Source organism: Hermetia illucens, chromosome 4, assembly GCF_905115235.1.
Source record: "Hermetia illucens chromosome 4, iHerIll2.2.curated.20191125, whole genome shotgun sequence".
Classification (NCBI taxonomy): Eukaryota; Metazoa; Arthropoda; class Insecta; order Diptera; family Stratiomyidae; genus Hermetia; species Hermetia illucens.
The window spans coordinates 94,482,400-94,504,326 of NC_051852.1; positions in this window are offsets into that span (position 1 = coordinate 94,482,400).

The following is a 21,927-nucleotide window of genomic DNA, read 5'->3' on the forward strand; positions in this document are numbered from 1 at the left end:
ATCCCTAACTGCGAGGTGTAGTGATGGCTTCCTCAGTGAGTAATCTACAAGACTGCAAATTTCCTGCGCTTCCCTCACCTACCCCCTGAGAAGTTGTAGTGGGGCTGGCTATGGCGGAGCTATTATTATTTCCTTATTTGGAGGGAAACCGTTTCGCCAAATGTATTAGATTTATCGCAATCTTATTAAGAAACGAGTTGCATCTAGCATCTTTGACGTGTGTTTAGATCACGAGATAATTTACGCCTAAGCGAAGTAAGATATTGGGAATTTGACGAGCACTGCTCTCCCTCTTGTGCCAATACGCTTTTGTACTCTAGAAAATCTAGTGGTACCAGATGCGAAGCCGGAGTCGGATTTTTTGACGGTTTCTGCAAGGCACCCTCTCTTGACCTGGAAACCGGTTTTTAATATTGCTCCTACTGCAAGATTCCGGTCTAGGTAAAGGAACATCACAGTTGCTATGCACTAACGCTTGCCTGCGCTTGTGTCTTGCGTACGCCATTTTCCCCACAGCAGCTGCGGCACCACAAGTCCAACATCGACCGCTTATATGATCCAGCCGTCACTCGACATTGGCGGAGTGATTTTGATGATCGGACGGCAAATACACCGAGTAACCCCACTGAGAATGTCAATGAGCGTTGAAACCGCATCAAAAATGCTCTTTTCTCAGATGCAACGCAGGTCATACGTTCTTGGCTAATGGCGCAATCGTCGATAAACTGATGGGATTGAAGGCTCTATTGGCCGCTATGAGTGAAGGCGAGCATGACGCGCTCGAACCCTGATACCATGTGAAATACTGGGAAGCTTTATTTGTTATTACGTTGACCAGGGAAGCGGAAGAAGTCACAAATCGCAATGACTTCCGAAGAGTTTGCCGCATCGTGAAAAAATTTGAAGAGGTGAAGAGGACAGTTTATGCAGTGAATTTGCGCCTATTGTGGTTGAAATGGCTAGTCATGCGAATGCGTACTATTCCTCCAAGCAAAAGAGTAATCACTTCGACCATCAATGCATTAAAACGGGGTAAATCTGCTGTCGACGATCTTCCTGCAGAGTTATTCATGACAGCACCTGTAATTACTACAGGTCTGCTGCTTCCACTCATTTGGAATTCTTGGGAATCCGGAAGCTTTCTCAGAGAGTGGAAGAAAGGCATTCTAAAGAAAGGTGCCTTCCAAGATAATAGCGAAAATAATCCTGAAACGCATCAAAGAACACGTCGAAAGCGTAATCGATATAGAGCAGGCAAATTTCCCATCTATGGATCATTTTGGAACAGTGCGTGGAGAATAACCTAAAACATCGCTTCAGCTATTTTTAATCGAGCTAGAGAAAGTTTTAGGCAGCATGAGCAGGAGTGTTTTTAGCATGTTCTAGGTAGGAGAGGCATCTCGCATTCCAGTGGAACTAGTAGCTATTTTCAGAGCGACATATAATGTAACTTGCTGCACCAAGATAAAATCTCAGAGGAATTTGAGACAGGCGCAGCTCGCCAGGGTTACTGCATTGCCCGAGGACGTGGAAGAGTTAAATGCACCATATGCTTATATTAATCAATTCCACCCACTTCGGGGAGGATTCCTATAGGTGACATTGTAATCGATGGGCAATCTGAATACCAAGGGGTGCTCTAACATGTGATGGGCGGGCTTGGTTTTGATGATCGTTTTAACAACGGGTAGACTTTCACACCTCCTACTATCTCGTCATCAGCGCAACACTTTTCGAGCATAAGGCAAGCCCCAAGACCATCAGTTCGGTTGGGATTCGCCAGATCTGCAGCGAAAATTTAATCAAATCGAAAATATCTTGATAAGTAAAGGATTTTGGAGTCAACTTCTGAATAGGCAGAGGTACTCATATCGGCCTCAAAGGGCTAACGACCCCTTACCTTTGTAGGAATGTCGCTATTGTGGTCTTGGAGAGCTTTCTTACAGGGCAGCCCTGAACCGCTATTAAAAGGGCATTCATTTATCTATGATATGAAATTGTTAATCACGTCCCAGATTACAGACTTTACAAGACCTGATTGCCTGCGGAAACGTGGATATGGAATAATGAACGTAAAAATGTAAGAGCTCTGTTAAGGCTCCTGAATTGGGTTAAGCACAATGTGGAGTTCCGTCAAAGTAAAAAAGTCCGAGAAGTGCAGTGTAAGGTGGCCTATGATAAAAGGAACTCCGCCATGGCATTGGTGGGTTTCTTCTCTAGATCATCTTGAACATATCAAGTAAATACGATTAAACTGGCGATAAAAGATCGACTGGACACTCCGAATTGCACACTTTAAAAAGTTTGCCCTATTTACGAGAAACGTAGAGTAGATCTACGCTATGCTAACTCATAAATTATTATGGTCTAATAGGGTGTGGATCGTTATCTCACAATGGAAGAATCAAAGTGCTTCCTCAAGGACTTACTAAAACATTGAAATTGAAATTGGTCGTCGCCTTCCAGAGATGAAGAGCTTTCTGGAAAAGTAAAATAAATGAAATAAATAGAGGTAAAGATGAAACAGTTTCCGGATAGCTCAGTGGTTAGAGCACAAGGCTGTCGTACGGAGGGTCGCGATTCAAATCTCACTGGTAGCAGTGGGATTTGTATCATGACTTGCCGTCGGACACCAGTCGACTCAGCTGTAAATGAGTACCTGAGTCAAATCAGGGTAAAAATCTCGGGCGTGCGCAATGCTGACCACATTGCCTCCTACAGTCTACTGTAGTGTACCGTTACGGTCTTGAATGAAGTGCTCTAACACACTTCAAGGTCCTGATCCAATATAGATTGTTGCGCTAACGATTATTATTATTATAAAGATGAAACGAGCTTTCTCAGCTTATGGGCTGCGCATTTGGACCTCCTCCTTGACATGGGGACGTACGCCTTATGAAGTAATATGGATATATACTAGGATTATTAGCAGATATTCACACTCGTAGCGTAGTGGGTTAAGATTAATTAGAGAAGTATTTAGTAAGAGAAGCGAAACAGAAGAATGCGAGGCAGGATCTATTGAGGTTTGCCGATGGCTCAAAAATCGAGGGAGGCAGCATACAATGATCTTTTTCTGGAAGTTCTTCAGGAATGGAGACACCGATTGAAACATATTTCTAGATTCAATTTGTTAGGTTCTACTCTCGGTACCTACACTGTGGTTCTGAAGAAAATGGAATTTCGGATGGTAAAACAAAGGAGGGTTTGATTGACTCTATACTGGGACCGGAAGCAGCATAATGGCACGCTGTTGTTCCACGCTACTATATGGAAAGTGACCATCACCTTAGACAATAGCGTATAGGGAATTTACTTGACGTAGGTAGCGAATTCCGGTGGACTTGTTGATGAAATGGCGAGAGTGGCAGTGATGTATCATAACGCGAGGAAAGCCCAGAACTCCATCGCCGGCTGTGCTATCCAATGAGACCTACCATCTCGGAATAACCGGCGAGTGGGTCGCCTAAACTTACATAGCGTAGAAAAACTGCGCTAGTGATCTTGAGAGGGTGCGTTCCTTCCCACCAAGAAAATTTAGTCATGGTTTCATTCATGCACTGGAAAAAAACAGAAGAAGTCTTCCTGATCAGTGAATTGATAATCGATTCAAAACCAGCCGTTAAGTACCTTGGCTGAGGCTCAATGGAAAGATGAACTTTTTCGTACAAAAGAAAGCAGCAGCGGACAAGGCTGCAGCTGGAATTAAGGACTTAAGTCGGCTTATGGCAAATATTAGAGGTTATACGTCTAGCAGACTATGTTTCTTGATAAGTTCAATGCAGTCTGTTCTGCTCGACGTCGCAGAGGTATGGGCTAACGCTTTGACAAGAAAACACATACACCGTAAGTCCCTTGCGCAAATACATAGGCATGGAGCTTCGCGAGTGGTGTCTGCGTATCGCACTGTCTCTGAACCAGCCGTGATGGTGATCGCGGGCATGATTCCCGTTGACCTTCTTGATATGAAGCGTAAAGCCATATGCAAGCGCAAAGGAGAAGAGTCCAGTAAGGTGGTCACTCATGAAAAATGGCAACGTACGAGTACGCTAGATAAGTGACAATTCTGTTGGGAAAATTATACTAGGATCAGATGGACTGCGTGGCTCACTGGCAACTTAGGTGCCTTTTTTTTTTTTTTGAGGAGGTGGAAATCTTCAAAAGACACTGGTCTGGACACACCAGCGTGTGGGATTTTTACCCACTAAAACCACCCCCGACTCCCTCCCTGCCCCGCGGAACCACCATAAGGTATTACATCACGGGGCGGAGTCAGCTCACTCTAGCTTAATCCCATTTCTTCTATACGCGGCGCACGTGACCGCGTTTTTCTCCTTTCCTCTGCCTTTCGCAATTTATCTTGAATTGATGCGATTATGGAGTTGACCGCATCCCAATTCTCTTGATGTGCTAGCATTTTCGGCACCAGATTTTCTGGTACCAGCACCTCTCCTAGAGTCTCCTCTAGGTTCCTCCTTTCTTCCACAAATCTCGGACAGTGGAAGAATACATGCTCTGGGTCCTCTGGGACTCCATCACAATTTGGACAGTCGGGTTAGGTCTCCAATTTAAACCTGTGAAGGTATTGGAGATATCCTCCATGTCCCGTGAGAAACTGGGTGAGATTATAATTAATTTCACCGTGTCGTCTCTCCAACCACTCCTTGATGGCAGGAATGAGCCTGTGAGTCCACCGACCCTTTCCCGAGCGTTCCCACCGCTCTTGCCATCTATTTAAGGATCTCTCCCTTTCAGCCTTCTTCGTCTGCAATAAGGGAGAGATTGGCTTCGCATGGTACATATTCGCCATCTCATCTGCCAAGATGTCAATGGGCATCATTCCAGAGATGACGAATGCTGCATCATCTGAGACAGTCCTGAAGGCATACCCTCAGAGCTGTCCTCCTGGAGACTGCAATCAGTTTGCTAGTGTTAACTGACATCCGCAACGCCTCGCTCTAAACTGGGGTCGCATAGAGCATGATTGAGGTCACCACCGTGGCTATAAGCAACCTAGAGGTATGCCGTGGCCCTCCCACGTTCGGCATCATCCTGGCCAGGGCCATACTGGCAGTGGATGATTTATCACAAACATACTGTAAGTGTTGCTTATAGCTGAGCTTCCTGTCTATCACCACCCCCAAGTATTTGATGGCCGGCTTGGAAGGGATGATATGATTCCCGACTCTAACACAGGCGTAATTTCTCTTCCGGCGCTTCGTGATGAGGACCGCTTCCGTTTTTTCCTCCGCAAGCGTCAGACCAGAGCTCTCTAACCAGCATATGACAGCACTGATTGCCTCGCTTGAGTATAACTCAGCATCTTCGAGATGCTTTGCGACAGCAACCAGTGCAATGTCGTCAGCGTAACCCACCACTGTGGCTTCCTCCAGAAGGGGAAGATTAAGTACATCGTTGTACATGATGTTCCACAGTAGTGAGCCCTGCGGGACACCCGCGGAAACGACGTACTCCTGCGGTCCGTCATCAGTGTCGTACCAGAGCCTCCTTTCAGTTAAATAACTATCGACAATTGCGGCGAGGTAGGCGGGAATACCAACCTTCGCTAGGGATTTCCGGATTAGATTCCAATTAGCCGAATTGAATGCATTTTTCACGTCCAGGGTTACTACCACGCAATATTTCCGTGGATTGCATCTTCGGCCAAGCCAGTAACCAATTTGATGGCATCAATGGTTGATCTGGCTTTACGGAACCCATACTGCCGATCTGAAAGGCCGCCTTGGCTCTCAACTACTGGGAGTAATCTATTATAGATTACCCACTCTAGCATTTTCCCCACCGTGTCCAAAAGACATATGGGTCGGTATGAGGATGGTTCACCTGGTGGTTTACCAGGCTTAGGCAGAAGCACCAACTTCTGCCGCTTCCATACCGCTGGAAATATTCCCTCTGACATGCACGCTTCGAACAACTCAGCAAACATGTCCGGCCTGGATTTCACGGCAAGCTTAAGGGCCTTATTCGGTACTCCGTCCAGACCCGGTGCTTTGTTGTCTCCTATTCTGCCGCAGATCTCCAGGAGCTCGTCTCTGGTGACTGGCCGGATTGCCGTCACATTCAGAGGTGATTAGAATGTGTCGGTGTTCTCCTTTTGCTGGGGGAATAACCCCTGGATGATTTTCAACGAGAGGGCGGGGCACGTGATCTGCGGAGACGAACGGCCTCTAAATTGTCCCATCACGATTCCATAAGCTCTCCCCCACGGATTTACGTCCGCTTCTGAGCAGAGTTCCCTAAAGCATTTCCTCTTGCTTCGCTGGATGGCGAGCTTGAGGGTTTTGCGGGCTGCCTTGTAGGCGCACTCTTTTTGCCCTTGATCGACTCTACCTACCGCCCTCTGAGCCGCTCTTCTCGCTCGGTGGCAGGCTGACCGAAGGCCGGTCAGTTCATCATTCCACCAGTAGTTTGGTCTTCTACGGGGGAATGCGCACCTCCTAGGCATGGATGCGTCACATGCTTTGGCGATGCATTGAGCCAGATGGACAGCTCTTTCCGTAGAGGCGCCTGCTATATCAGGTTGATCCAACCACACCTCTAAGAAGCTCTGCTCATCCAAAGATTTTGCAGACCAGCCTGAAATCTTTTTCGGTTTCGGGCATGATAGCTCTTTGTCCTGAGGTTCGACACATGTCTCAAAGAAAACTGCCTGGTGATCGCTGTGGGTGTAGCGTTCGCTGGCGCACCAGGACATACCACGCGCCAGCGAAGGGCTGCCAAAGGTCAGGTCTACAACCGAGCCTGATCCCCCTGTCTAGAAGGTGTTTACACCACCTTCGTTAGCCAAAACTATGTCCATCTGCGCAAAAGCTTCTAATAAACTGCGCCCCCTAGCATTTGATTCCCTACTACCCCACTCTAGGGCCCAAGCATTGAAATCACCAGCAATCACCTTTGGACTTCGTCCCTTCGCGTCGGGAACAAGATTATCAAGCATTTGCTCGAATTCAGACGGTGTCAAACTTGGGGGGGCGTAGCAGCTGTATACATATACACCACTTATTTTCGCCCACACGAAGCCACTGCCTGCCTGACTTGCAGTACATTGTATGGCCTGTCGACCGCAAGCCCATATCGCCGCTCCACCAGTCGAATCTTTGACCCATATGCCACCGTGACGGTGTCTATACGGTTCGCTTATGATGGCGATTTCCATCTTAGATTCGAACGTGACCTGCTCAAGTAAATCCTGAGCGACCCTGCAATGATTCAGGTTTATTTGAATAAACCTCATTTTCTCATTGCAGTGAGTGCCTTCCTAAATTCTAGACATTTACCACTCCCGGCAATATGCCGGTTATCCTGTCCCTCTTTTACTTCGCACAATAGGCACTTGGGGTCCCTATTGCACTCTCTGGCAATATGGCCTTTCTCCCCACACCTTCTGCATCGATCGGATCGGTCAATGCTGCTGGTGCATGCCTTCGCGAAGTGTCCAAACATGAGGCATTTAAAGCACCTCTTCAGTGAAATTTGTTCCCTTAAACGGCAGACAACCCATCCAATCCGAACCCTTCCGGCAGCCAATAACATCTGTGCTGCCTCCGCTGGTACTCGTATTGTGGCTGTTTGAGTACCACCATAGGCTTTTCGTAAGCCCACAATAGACTCTTCGGTGAGTTCTTTCAACTTGAATTGCTCCTTCAGCGCAATACAAATTTCTTCTTTCGATGTTACTTCATCGAGATCCTTACACTGAAGGTAGATCTCATGTTTTTGGGCACGCACTGCGGCATTCTCCCCAAGTCAGTTTTTCACTTGAGTGCGAAAGTCATCAGTTTTGCCACCGCTGGATCTTTTCAGCTCGAACATGAGATCCCCTTTCTGGGTTCTTCGGATTCGGTTTACATTTCCGCTCAGATCTTTTAGGTCGGGAATCGCTTTGACCTTTTTGAGTATCTCCGCGTAGGACAGATTGCCCTTACTGCAGATAACAATTACATCTGGACGAGTTCGCACTTTTGCCTTTCGTTCCGCTTTTTTGTTAGTAACTTTACTCCATCCATCGTTTTCGCTGGTCTTAGGCTTCGCAACGCTGGTCGAGTTTCCTAGATTCGCTGTACGGCTTCCTCCTTCTGACCTGTTTGTGTTGGTTTTCCGGATGTCCTGTCCGCCTTTTTTTCTCTTAGGCGCCTGCTGATTACTTAAGGGGTCCCCCCTCTTTTTCACGTACTCGCTTATTTCGCTGGGATTCGATGGTAGTACGGTTAGGCGTCACTTGGGTCGCTTGTGATACTGTTGGCACAGCGGGGTTCGGCGTGTTCTTATTATTCTTTTCCTCCATCTGTGATCTATTATAGAGAACTCTAATAGCCCTCACCATATTCTTTATGGCTTGGTGCACGTTGTGCTTGTCCTTGATAAACTCGGACAGCTCAACTATTTTTGCCCCAAGCTGGGTGAAGGATAATTCCTCCGGATCGGGACTCTGCTCCCTATAAGTCCCGGCAGGGTTACCCCTTTTACATGGTCCTTCACTTTTCCCTGTACTTTATCCTTCATCGTCTTTGGCATTGGCGGAGATCCCAAAGCCGATGAGCTTCTTTTGAATGGATCTCTTCCTTGTTCCTGGAGCACCTCCTGCTGTCGAGCATCTTGAACTTGTGCGGTGGGTGTTGTCACGGTTTTTGTTGTCCAAAAAGCTGCTTTTAGTTCATCTTTGTTTGGTCTTGTTATTGGTGTTCTCGGTAAAGTCGTACTTCGCTTGAATACTTCCTTCTCCAGATCCAAATCACTTGTAGCATTATATGCCAAGGTGGCCAAGTTGTCCACCACCGAGGCACTGCGGTCGAGGGATATCGACGACCGGGAGCCCGCTTGCTCACTCGCAAAAGCCGCCGGTACTGGGGTTCCGAGCCCCTGCACCGTAAGTTTCCTCCTTCTCTCGTCTTCCATGGTGGTTTTATGTTCTGGGTATCCTTCCCATAGCCATTTTGGTCCGCGCACCAGAGATGAGCAAACACTAGCCCATGCACAATCAAAAAAGAAAAGTGCATGAACACATATTTACACATCAATAGGTATGCCCCTATCCGCCAGCTGGGGTCGCGCCTGATAGGAAATCTGGCCACTCCTCACAGGGCAACTTAGGTGCCTGGCGGAATTGGAAGCATGATGAGACTACCTATTTCCTTACCCAGCTTCTAGGTGGGCACTGAGGTTTTCAGTCTTACCTGCATAAGATTGGAAAGGCATGATCTCCTCATTGCGTGTTTTGTAATGGGGTTATGAACTATGCCAATTCACATCTGCCTTTTTGTAGAAGGTGGGATGGGATTCGTCAATAACTTTATTTAAACACAGGGATCTCTCACCAGACAGCATTGTCGAGGAGATGCTGAGGAGCGCTGATAAATGGAGCTGTTTTGCGCATTAGATTCGGATTATTCTCGTTGTAAAGAAGATAGAGTTCAAGCGTTGGAGGAGCCAGATGGCAGGGGGTTTCTGGAACTAAGAATTCCCTTCCACCTTCTCCTCCCATTGGTGAAAGGAATTTGAAGATTCCCCGAGGCGATTAGTCCGAAGTGGTGTGACAAACGGTTCCAGGCCAAGGGGAAATGTTTAGTTGGTATTCCGATGACGTATCGTTGTGGGAATCCAACACTTTGTGCGTTATCACATTCACCTGTCCTACCCCCAAAAAAAGATAATCATGTATATATATATACATATAGAAGAGACGAAAAGGAGTCTTATCTTCTCGGCAAATTGAATGGAAGCACTTTGCCAGGAACCAGCGGCAATAGCGCCTACGTGTGGTTGACGTACTTTATCCCCGGGCTTTATGGCAACCTTTTCAAGTCATAGAACTCCGTCTGTCTCGTGTTATGCTATTTCTATAAGATTCCAAATGGGAATTTTTCGGCTTTCTGAAAAACGGGCTTTCATAATATCCCTGATGCGCTAGAAGACAACTTCGTGCATTATTTTTAATCTGTTGAAAGCACTAACAGGAAAACTAAGAATCCTGAATCGATCTTGTGGTATTATCCATTGTATGAAACTAAAAGGTGCAGTAGTTACTCGAAACTATTTAGGAATATTTTACAAGATTACGATTGTGACTGAACTTTATGTTGTCTATATGATTTCTTGATATATCTACGGTGGTGGACTGTACCCGATATTATACGATAAAGCTATGGAACCAAAATACTTCTCCCACCTCTTCGGTAGTTTACGATTAAAAGCGATAATGTACAGATTTTTTATGTATCTTCCAGCAGGCTTCCAACCTTGTTCATTTCTCTTTGAAATCGTCTCTCTGTGTTGACTTTCTCGCTCTCCGGACAAATGCATTAATCAATTGCGATTCACCACAACGCATAGCATTCCGAATTTGCCTATACAAAAACCACTACTGAGTGGCATAATAACCTAGTCTAGTTAGGTCTCCTGCATTTTGTACAACTGTAATCCTAGCTTTTGCTTAAATGATCATTCCAAATAGCCTGACTACTCAGCTTATAGGATTTTTAAAATGTGGCAGTAGCATTTGGTATCCAATACATTACTCCCTATGAATGAGACTAGATTTGACATAAATGATAACCTCTAGTTACCCTTTACCGAACATTCGCATAAATAAGGACGAATTCGATTCTTCGTTACTCCAAAGAATAATTATACCCCAAACCAACTAATTAATCACTCTCTCTATCACTTAACTAAATGTTTTCATCTTCTACCTATTTGATCCAGACCAATTAATCTTGGTCGCTCGTGTCATTAAACAAGCCGACAAATTACAAAATTATGCATAAATTTACATTTTGCAACATTTATGAGACCAACGATTGACTTCAAAGGCGAATGCACTTAGTGTCATTCTCCAAAGTGACACTCAACTGGCTAGTTAATTCGCTACAAGACGAATAGTGATTGGCGACGTACACGTACATATGTACGCAAACATTTAGCCTGTAATTTATCTGAAAGTGCAGCAAAGCGTAGCTAAATATCTTTCCACATACTTTATTGGAGTCTTCGATCCGCAGATTGTAATTGCTTTTCACTTGCAAACATTTTCCATAAAACTTAAAAACTCATAAAAAGGATATATTGGGAGACACTTTTGCATTTCGTGATAACGTAGCACTTTATCAAAAGTGTACAGTTTCTCTGAAAACGCGTTTAATTTAAATTTTGTACTTTTTATCCTTTCTGTATGTTTCACTTTTAAGAATAGATTAATTCTATATTTCGCGTTTCCCATGTAATAAACAAAATCACATTTGTTACCAACGTAATGTGACGCAATAGCTCTAAGCAGGTGTGCTGCCTAACGTTCACCGATAAGATGCTCGGCAATCATGATATCAAGTCCAGCGGCTTCGTTTGCCATCGAATGACCAATTAATTACCTTCAAGGTGATAAATGCATTCGATATACTTGATGTGCTAATTTAATAGGGATCGCGATTCGTTAGATCACTTTAAACGTGCAATCCATGTAATTAGCCTGCCGAAAAGGAAACATCCCAGAAACACCCGTTACTGGCTCATTCAACATTAGAGTGTTGCCCATTTCTCAATGGCACGGAGACGTCTCGACTCGGCGCCAAATAATAACAGTCTTTGTAAAGTAAAAGGATCCTGATGGTCTTAATGCTCGGACGTACTCGATCAGAACTAGATGACACTGTAATTGATTAATGGCGCGCGGAGTTCCTGATATTCCTTTTCTGGATATTTCGGATACAAATTTGTTTTGAATTATATGTTTTCCGTGCAGAGTGCGGAATGATTCCAGGTTGCTGGTGAGGGAGTGTCATTAGTGCATTAGGCCAGAGTGCAGTGAGAGGTCGGGAAATAGGCAGTGGTAATATCCCGCTGTTAAAGACTTTAAGTTTTGTTTTGGGTTTGTTGATGATGAAAGGAAAGTAAATTGCATGTTAGTGGCAGTAGAAGGCATTTCTGTGAATTTTCATGGGAAAGTTACAGTTCTGATGCTGCGTACAAACTGGTAGGTTTCCAGATTAAAATCTAAAAAGAGGTGGCAACTACTTCCTTCCAACTTTCATATTTGAGTATTTTCATGACGTTTATTTAGAAACTATTACTCTCAGTTTTATATATCGAATCTATGGATAAACTTCACGTAAGTTCTTCGGTCGATTTGATCCAGTTGCTACGACTAAAATATGCAGTTTCAATTATTAATAATGATCAATATCTTTAATTTCCCTTTTGTTCGAATGCATAGGTAGGTATATCTATATGAAGTGAATCGCGCTCGAGGGTTTACCCGGCTGGACGGCAGAAGCTTTTGAAGGGGACACATCTTCCGCGACACTTAAGTCCGATATATCCGTAAATACTACGGCCAAAGGAAAGTCACTGAATGGAAGCATCTGATGATACTATGCGCAGAGGGCGAATACTGGTGGAACAACGAAATTGCAAATTTGCGAGGCGCATGTTTCCAGGCAAGGAGGCCTTCCCAGAGGCTTAGGCGAAAATCCGACAGCGACGATCGAGAGGAGAGAGGCAACTGCATGGCCGCTTAAAAGGAGACATTGAGATTAATAAGAAGAGCTGCTTAGAACAGTTATGTGACCATGCCGAAAAGCTTGCGAAGATTGCTTCAGGCAACTAACCCGCACTCCCGGAAAGAGATTTCCGAACAACGAAAAAAAAGGAAGGCAACGAAGGCCTAGGCTTAGATGACATCCATAACAGAGTTTTGAAGCTGGGAGTGGAGAGAAGGCCCGACTGAAACCCGACCACTTACGAGATGTGCCAAGAAGAAATAATATTCTCCGCTAGATTAAAAAATCGATAGTTGGTGTTGTTTCCCAAACCCAACAAGTCATTTGGGGATCCAATATGCATGATCTGCCTGTTGTATACAATGGGGAAGATAATGGAGAGTGTCATCTACAACAGACTGCTACCCATCGTCGAAAGCAGCAATGATTTCGCTGCGCTGGTTTCCGACTGCTGCTGTGCTCCGCCAATTGGAACCACATTAAAGGGGTTCACATAGTGTTCCCGGATATTTTCCGAGTGTAACCGAAAATTATCTCTCAGAGAGGACTCTCTGGTACGGGATGGATGAATGCTCAAAAGAGTCCATCCTCACAGCGGGGGTACCAGAGAGCTCGGTACTGACTCCCCTACTGTGGAATGTCATTTACAATGGGATGATGTCACTTCCTGTCCCAATAGAGGCTACTATTGTCGATTTTGCACATGACCTGGCTGTATTTGATACAGTTGTAGTTGTAGAGGATATAAGATGGATGGAAGATCGAGGTCTCAGTGACGGAAACAATGAGAGCAGTAAAGCCCTGCTAGATGGAGCGAGGTGGACCTTGTCGGACGTGAAAATGGAGCGGTCTTTATAACAAATCGTAGAAAGAAGTGTGAACGCAGAAACTGGAGGTCGTCTCAAAGGCAGCTACCAAATACCTGGGGGTGACGGTTGTTGCTAAATTGAGCTTTTTGGAACACGTAGATTGAGCACGTAAAAATTAGTGAAGCACTTACAGAAATGTTGCCGAATGTTGGCGGGACGAAACACTGTCAGAGGTTGTTTCTAGCCAAGTTGATGCAATTCATTTTTCTTTACGCAGCGCTTACATGGTCAGAGACGCTTACAAATTATCAGAGATGGAAGCAGATAAACTACCTTTATCGGCTGATGGCTTCGAGGGCTTGAAATGCTTTAAGAACCATATCAGAGGAAACAATTCTGCTGGTGGCGGGCATAATCGAAGTCAATGTTCTGGCGAAAGAAATTAATATGCAGTCCCATGCAAGACGTCTGCAGGGCACACAGAACGCAAAAATGCAGCAAGAGCAGAGTCGAATGATCCTTGGCAACGCAGATGGGACGAGTCTACGAAGGGTCGCTGGACGCACATGCTCAATCCTAGCAATAGGATGTGGCTTGAGCGGAAATATTAGTAGACCAACTACTATATTATGGGACACGGTGGTTGTTACACGTAGTATCTACATTGCTTTGGGTTAGATAATTCACCCAATTGTTCCAGATGCGGTGGCAGGGTATGCTATCATTCACTACCAAAAGATTGCAATGAACGGAAAGAATTTCAACAAAGAGCTGGATGGGATCGGGTGTCTGGAAAATATAGTTCCGGAGACGCTGAGGTCGAAGAAGAACTAGCACATGGTTTTATACGCAATCGTAAAAATAAAGTAGGAATTACTGTGGGAAGAAAGATGGATGAAGCAGAAGGACCGGTGCCTAAAGGCAAACTCAGCCCTATAAGTAATACCTAAATGGTGGTCCCGCGGGGCTGGACTTGGGGGGACCAGTGTGGTTTTTATTGGGTGACAATTCTACATGGACCCGCTGCAGCACAGACGTTCCCCGTGGTGGAGCTGGAGCGGACGTGTCTTCCTAAGGTTAGGGAGAGAATAGTCTCTGATTACTCAGACTGTAGTAGTCAATTGTGCTCGATACCCTCGTATAATGGAATATCCCGGATTCGTTAATATATCCCAGGATTTTCAATTGCCAATGCTCTTGATACCCCAATTGCTAGTTTCGATCCCGACAAGGGGAAAATTAAACTTTTAAACTCTTTTACTGAAGCATCCAAGATTTTATTTCCCTTTAAGCTACAGTAAACAGGTACCTAGAATAGTTCAGCCGTATTGAATTTTCGAATAGAGTCCATAAGTGTATAATAGTAACAATCGTTGGCGCAACAATCCATATTCCATCAGGGCTTTGAAGTGTGTTACAGCACATTCCAAACCGTAACGTTACACTACAGTACACTGTAGGAGGCAATGTGTTCAGTATTTTGCTCGAAGGGATTATAACCCTGATTTGACTCAGGTACTCATTCACAGCTCAGTGTATTGGCAATCGACTTCCAGTCACGATAACAAATCCCTCTGCCACCAGTGAGATTTGAACCGCGACCTTCCGCTACGACAGCCCAGCGCTCTACCCACTTGAGCTATCCAGACACAAGTGTATAAGCCCTGTCCTGAAACGCATTCTTCTGATTCATCCCACTTTTCTGTTAGTTTGAAAATAACTTCATATTTTGTGCCAAACAGAAAACCAACTACTAAAACGCTTAGCGCTGCTGGATGGATGACGTCCACGCCAGGTACTTTGAGGTACTCAAAAGAAAGTATAGCGCTGTTTTGCTGATAGCCACCATCCTCGCAATGTTTCGTTTCCCTTTGCAATATTTTCGCATTGAAAAGTTTGCAGAAATCATCAAAGCCCATCCCTCCCATTTCTGTGGCCTGCTCCTCCGAAAGGAATATTTCTATGAGAGTCTGTATCCTGATAGTATGATTCGGAAGCCGTCTAGTTGATTTTTGAGTTTTTTTTTGTAGTTCTCAGTTCCAGCAGGGAACCGTTAGCACGGGTTATAGAAGACCCTAAAGGTGTAGCTTCAAATTGAGCTTCTACCACCAAGAAGTATTTAGCCAAGCCAAGCCTTATTGCCGAGAAGTTCATTAAGTTTTTCCTACTCTGTTTTCCTAGTAGTCCGTCTCTGTATTACGGTCTGTTCGCCCGCATTAGTCAGACTAAATTCTAAATACCGTTGGTCTTACAGTGCAGCTTGGCTCAGTACCCATGGACTGGTGGACATCTACAACATTTTCCAGGTACGGTATTATATGAGGACTACAACTCTGTATGGTTGCTTCTAATAAATTTACTATCAGTTCTCTGCATATTGTCACACGTGCTAATACAAGAACGATTATGCACTCATTTCCAAAAAGCCTCACTTACACAGTGTCTTCTGTTGTCGTTACTAGGATGCTTTCCAGCTTCTTGATGTCCTGTTTGCATGGATCCTGTTCCACATATTGATATAACACCAGTTGTGTTCACATCACCAGCTTTCCTTACGTAGTGGGTACGTCTTCTACAGATTTTTCCGTGAGGGAACATCCATTTTATGAAGCCTCGGTCGCGATTTCGACTGATGATCAGTCCTTTGGATATGCGCCAGAAGTGCACTAATCGGCACACCTGCATGAATTTTGCCGATGTTACCGAAGAGGAGGTTTGACGAGCCATAACATGCTCAAAGAACTAGAGCGGTTCTGGTTTGAATCGGGTGCAGAGTTTCTAGTGTAAAAAATTTACAAGTGTACACATTCCATTCACACATATCATAAATCAGGTCATTAGTCGGATGGAGGAATTTCCACCCTTTCTCACTGCAGGATTACCTACCTTGTCCTTAATAAGGACGCGGAGCAGGGCCCTGCAGACGCAAGATCAATTACTTGCTTGGCAACCCTTTATAAATGTATAACGTTCATTATTAGGGAGGCATCAATACGCACGTCGAGGTCGATAATACTCTGATCGAGAAGCGGACGGGCTGCCGATTCGGTTCAAGGGGTTACAAAGAGCAACTTATTATCTACTCGGTAGTTGTAGGACAAGCAGCTGCAGTCCAAAGGAATCTCCTTAGTTGCAATATTCATTATGCCAAGGCTTTTGACAGCGTTTCGCACACCTGGTTAATTTATGTCCAACTTCTATATGGCATTTATTGGAAACTAATACGACGTACCACCTTATCACTGCATTTATTTGAGGGTACCACCACCTCAGAGCCCATCCGTATACGGAGGGCCATCTTCGAAGGGGATTCGTTGAGTTGCCTTTGGTCTTGCATGGCATTGAACCCCCTTTCACGGCTGATGAAAGGCGCTAGAGGGCATGGTTTTGGAACCAAATATTGCCAACCTGCTAAGTGCGAGCTAACACTTAAATGAAATCAAGTTGTATGTTGGTGCTGATGACCACCATAGAAATCTGTTGCGAATAGTAGGTATTTTTAGCCGAAATATTTGGATGGAATTTGAATCAGACAAGTGTCGAATCCGAGCTTTGCGCGAAGATAATAACGAGCCAAATTTCGAACATAGCATTGGTGCCCTAGACATCCAAGCTATGACCGAGACAGACGTCTACAGGTATCTAGGAATTCTGCAAGAAACTGATGCTTGGGTTGGCAATCTGAAGACGTGAAGTAATCAAACCAAGTGTGTATCGATGAAAGGGAGTCAAACGCAAGCACGGTTGCACGTGAATTGTCATTGACAGCCGTTTGTTAATTTGAATTTGTCGAACAGATAGCGGTGTGCTGTGGACCTCTTTGTTGAAACGGAGGGATTTATGTGTGCCATTCAAGACGGCGTATTCGCCACCCAAGCTTATAAAAAGCTCATAATGAAAGAGTCTGTAGACGAGGGCAGAATGTGTGGTTCAACGTTAGAGACGTTGGACTATCTCATTTCTGACTGCACTGTAATAGCACCGGTGCGATATGCGAACAGGTATAACGTTGTATATAAGGTGCTCCATCAAAACTTTGCATACAAGCATGGGCTGATCACGAGAACGTGTCCGGTTTACCGATATGAGCCGGAAGCAGTACTTGATAATTCTGTATTACAGCATGTATTGGGACCTAGAAGTTCTAACTAATCGCCACATATCGCGCCACAAAACTGACGTTCTGTAAGTTGACAAGACGGGTCGCTCCGCGTATATTATTGATGTTTCCATCCCCATTAATCCCCCGCGAAATCCATAGTGCCGCTCCGATAAGCTAGTTCGATAAGCGGAAGCAGCCTCTTGTATATCGCTCTCTCCAACATCTTCCTCATAGTGTCTAAAAGACAGATAGGGCGATATGAATAGGATGCGCCTGGTGGTTTTTGGGACTTCGGTAGCAGAACCAACCCCTCCTTTTTCACTGGGCGGGAAACACTCCTTCGACCACGCATGATTCAAATATACTTATGAGCCATGCAGACCTGATTTTAGTCGCCCCGAGGATTGGGAAAAGGTCCTGTTGAATCATTGGTTGAGGCCCGCTTTCTTCCTCTTGTGAGGAAAGAATCGCAATTATTTTGAACAAGAGTCGCGGGCACGTCACATGAGATGAGTTTTGGCAATCAATCTTATTCATTACAACCTTCTAAGCAGCGCCACATGGAATTCGTATTTGCTTGAAGGCACAATTGCTTGTAGCAATTCCGCTTACTTCCCGTATAGCCTTCTTAAAGCTACTTCGAAGATCGCTGTATTCCTTTTCCGACTGCCGATCTTCTGGCCTCGCTTTGGTGAAACTTGCGTCGCGGCATTGTAGAGTCGCATGCCACCGTTACCCATTGACATAACTGGCTCACTATTTCCAGCGCCCTTCCCTTCGAGTTGTGACCTCCTTTTAGAGCGCCAGGAATGTTTCTTCCTTGAAAGCTCCAATGGACCGCCCGACTATCCTGGTTTTCCCACTTCTGATGCTCACCCGATTGTTGCCTCCTCCGTTCCTGATGTCGAGAAAGATGGCCTGATGATCACTGTGGGTATAGTGTTCACTAAACTGCCAGACTATCCCTTTTGGGTGTGTTCAGAAAGTAAGGTGAATTTTTATTTTTATAAAAAAATATTTATTTGTTCGTCAATATTTATATGGTCTCATTCAAAGTTATCCTTCTCAAATATAATACACTTGCGCAAGCGTTTTTTACAGTCCTTGAAGCATGCCTACTAAGCACCTTTTCATATAGCCTTGAGCTCTTCCAGTGATATAGTCTTTATATCGTCAATCTTTGCAAATCTCCGTCCTTTGATAGGTTTCTTCAGTTTTGGGAACAGGTCAAGTATCAGGGTGCCAAAGTCGCATATCTGGATCGTCGTTGACGTCGCTCAGCAACTCCTGAGCAATGCTCATGCGACGGTTCTTTTGTTAAAAATTTAGCAGTTTTGGGACAAACTTCGCTGCCACCAAAATATGCGAAAAAGTTATATGACACGAGTCGTCTAATATGACAACATCCTCGACAACTTCTCTTAATTCGACGATTTTCCAAAACAATTTTCTTGAGAGCTTCGACGGGGGCGAGCTGGGGCATTCAGACTAAGGTTCGTCATTGACAATTTCTCAGCCATCTTTGAAGAGCTTGTACCATATTTAAACTTTTTGTGTGCTTTAAGCAGACTCACCGTGTGCCACTGTCAACATCTTAAATGTTTCAGATTACTTGATTCCATTCTTAACACAAAATTTAATGCAAACCCTTTGCTCCATATTTTATAATAATGAAAAATCGACGAGCACACTAAAACACGTCTAACTTTTCTATCTGCCAAAAACAAAATATGTATGCTATATAATTGAAACTACGCCCATATGTTGGGGACATGTATACCAACACATTGCAATCATTTACTTCGATATTGAATGTGCGTTGCCCGCGCAATTTTAAATTCACCTTACTTTTTAAACAAAAAGTACTAACCGAGACCCTTAATTTGATACCCAAAACAATGAAATAGGAAGGTAAACCCCCTTTTGCATGTATGGGGACTTCCCTTAAATCCGAAGTAGAATTATGTAACTCACTGTATGCGTGGGCATTCACAGTTCACACCTTTCCACCAAATTCGGTGTCAACAGCTATAATAATAGCTCCGTTTTTCGAAAAACAAAGCCTCTGGTTTGGGGACTCCCTCCCCGCTTCTCCTCTCTATGAGGCTCAGACTAAAACGGTGCATGCTCCATTTTTGTGGTCTGAAGATTCCAAGGAAAAGTGCGAACCCCAAAAGCCGTGCCTTTTGAAGGTCTGAGTCAGGAGAAGCATCGATGGGAAGTGTGTTCTGCTATGTTCCGAGTTTTAACGTTCCACGAGGGCAGTCGATTTGTTATTTTATCATTTCTTAGCATATATGTTTTTCAGGTCCCGATATGATGCTGTCAATTGGTGAAAGTATAGGTGAAGTTTTGTATGACACAGGGGCTATGAAACAAGTCGCATATATTCATTCATTTATGACCTTCTAGTTAACGATATTTAGTTTGAATTCTTTCTCCTGCTTTCCTGATAGAGTTCATTTGCGGCGTCGATTTCACAGTATCAATTCAGTCCAAAGCTCTTCACCCTGTTGGGTTTCCTGGAGGACGTCCGTCACTCTGAAACCCCCAATCTGGGGGACTAGTTCGATTCTTGTTTCCAGCGGACACCATGTGAAGGTTGAGGATAATAATTGTTAGTATAAGTTGCTTGGGGAAGGCAGTTCTCGGGATTGATGTTGCTCCACAGGCACTACAAGCACTTATTGAGGTCTATTCTCAGGTTCGAATGCAATTTTCTAACACTTTTATAAACATATGATCCAGTATAAAACACTAAACCCAAAAGCCATAAATCAGTGTTCGCTCGATGGGATTTCATTTTCGTTTTCCAACTTTCTCAGTTAATGTACCCAAATTGCACATATTCCGTAATCAGAGAGGTGCCTAAAACCTTCCACTCATATGTATCCTAAACAAAGGAATGAGTCGCGTGTACAAGATAAAAGCAACTCTTGCCCAGATTGTCCATTAAGTTTCCCAATCAGCCACTCGGCCATTGTCTCATGAATTGCCTCAAGAGCCTTAGAGCCAACATTAATCGCTGAATAGCCTAAAAAAGTACAAAGCATCCAACATAAGTAGCATTTATTAAATACTTTCAGTACAATGAACGCCACGAATGATTCACAGTTTAATAATTGAAATGTTTTGCTGCCACTTTAACTCTTATTGGTTAATTAACAAAAATTACTTTAATGCGTTCCTCAAATTATTTTAATTTCGAAAGTGGTAGCGTCATCGTATCGCACAGCCTCCACATGGAGGCATGTCTCCGTACAGATTCTGGTGCTCTGTCGGGATATTGTTCACACCGTCTGGAAGTTTGGCTGCGGATAGTTGATAATACGTGAACAACATTGTTCGAAATTTTATTGAATTTGGGTTGCCATAAAAGTTTTGGAAAGTTAGTAACGTTTAATTGGATTTGAAATTATCCCCGGTTTTCCTTTTTGTCGGCATTTAAGGACTCTCAGGTTGTATCTACGTCTGCTACTCAAAATTCAGTTGACAATGCTCGTATAGCAGTAGTTGTATCCATATATGGATCTGCCCACAGATCTCTCCATTATGTATTTCGTAAAGGAGTCATCTTCTTGTTGTAAGATAGGAAAAATTTACCTCTTCCGCGTAGCCAACTGCAATCTAAATGCCTTATCTATTGCAATCAGTAACTGGTAATTCTTGCAAACAGTTCCGCACACTTCCAGTAGAATGAAAACACGACAACTCTTCCTCCCTAAATTGTATGTCAATTGTATATCTGAAATTTTATTCGTTTGCAATAATCGGGTCCAATTATGGAACCATAGCCCCCGAATTATTTTAAGTGGATTAAAGTTTGTTAATGGGATAATTTTTTGGCGCCTATCTCTAAAAAAAGGCAGAGAAAAGTCTGTCCTATGACCTCTGCGGACCATAAGCTAAGGGTTAGTGTTTAAATATGGGCGTATAGTGATAAACCATAGACTTCAGTCATCACATATTAACTCCTAGAAAACCCAGAGAAAATCATTTAAATTATTACGTGTGGCAGTTTAATGTTAGTTTGGTTTCCACACGTAATTCCAATCAATTAGAATTTGGTTGGTTGTTGGATAATTGGTTGGCCTTTTAGACTGGGAAAATTTAAGTTTTATTAGCTTAGATTGATATTGGATTCTATGGGAGAAACGTCTCGCAGCAAGTTGGCTTGGCCATGGATGGGAAACAATTACTCCTTGTTTCGACATTATTAGTCTCACTTTTTCGCGAAGCAGGTGATGTTGACTCGCATGTTTACGAACTTGTTGAAAAAAAGAGTTTCAAATATATTGGTCCATTGTGAATGCTTCTAAGTAGTATTATAAGAAGAAAGGTTCATCTACATAATTCCAAGTCGGAGTCGTCATCATTAATGTGATAGTAGTAAGCAAGATACGTGGCATCACCCCTAAACCTGTGTGAGTAATATATAATTGCTAGATCCCAGGTAAGGATGTCGTGGAGAAGATGTCAGCTACACTAGCTTATCCGTTTCCTA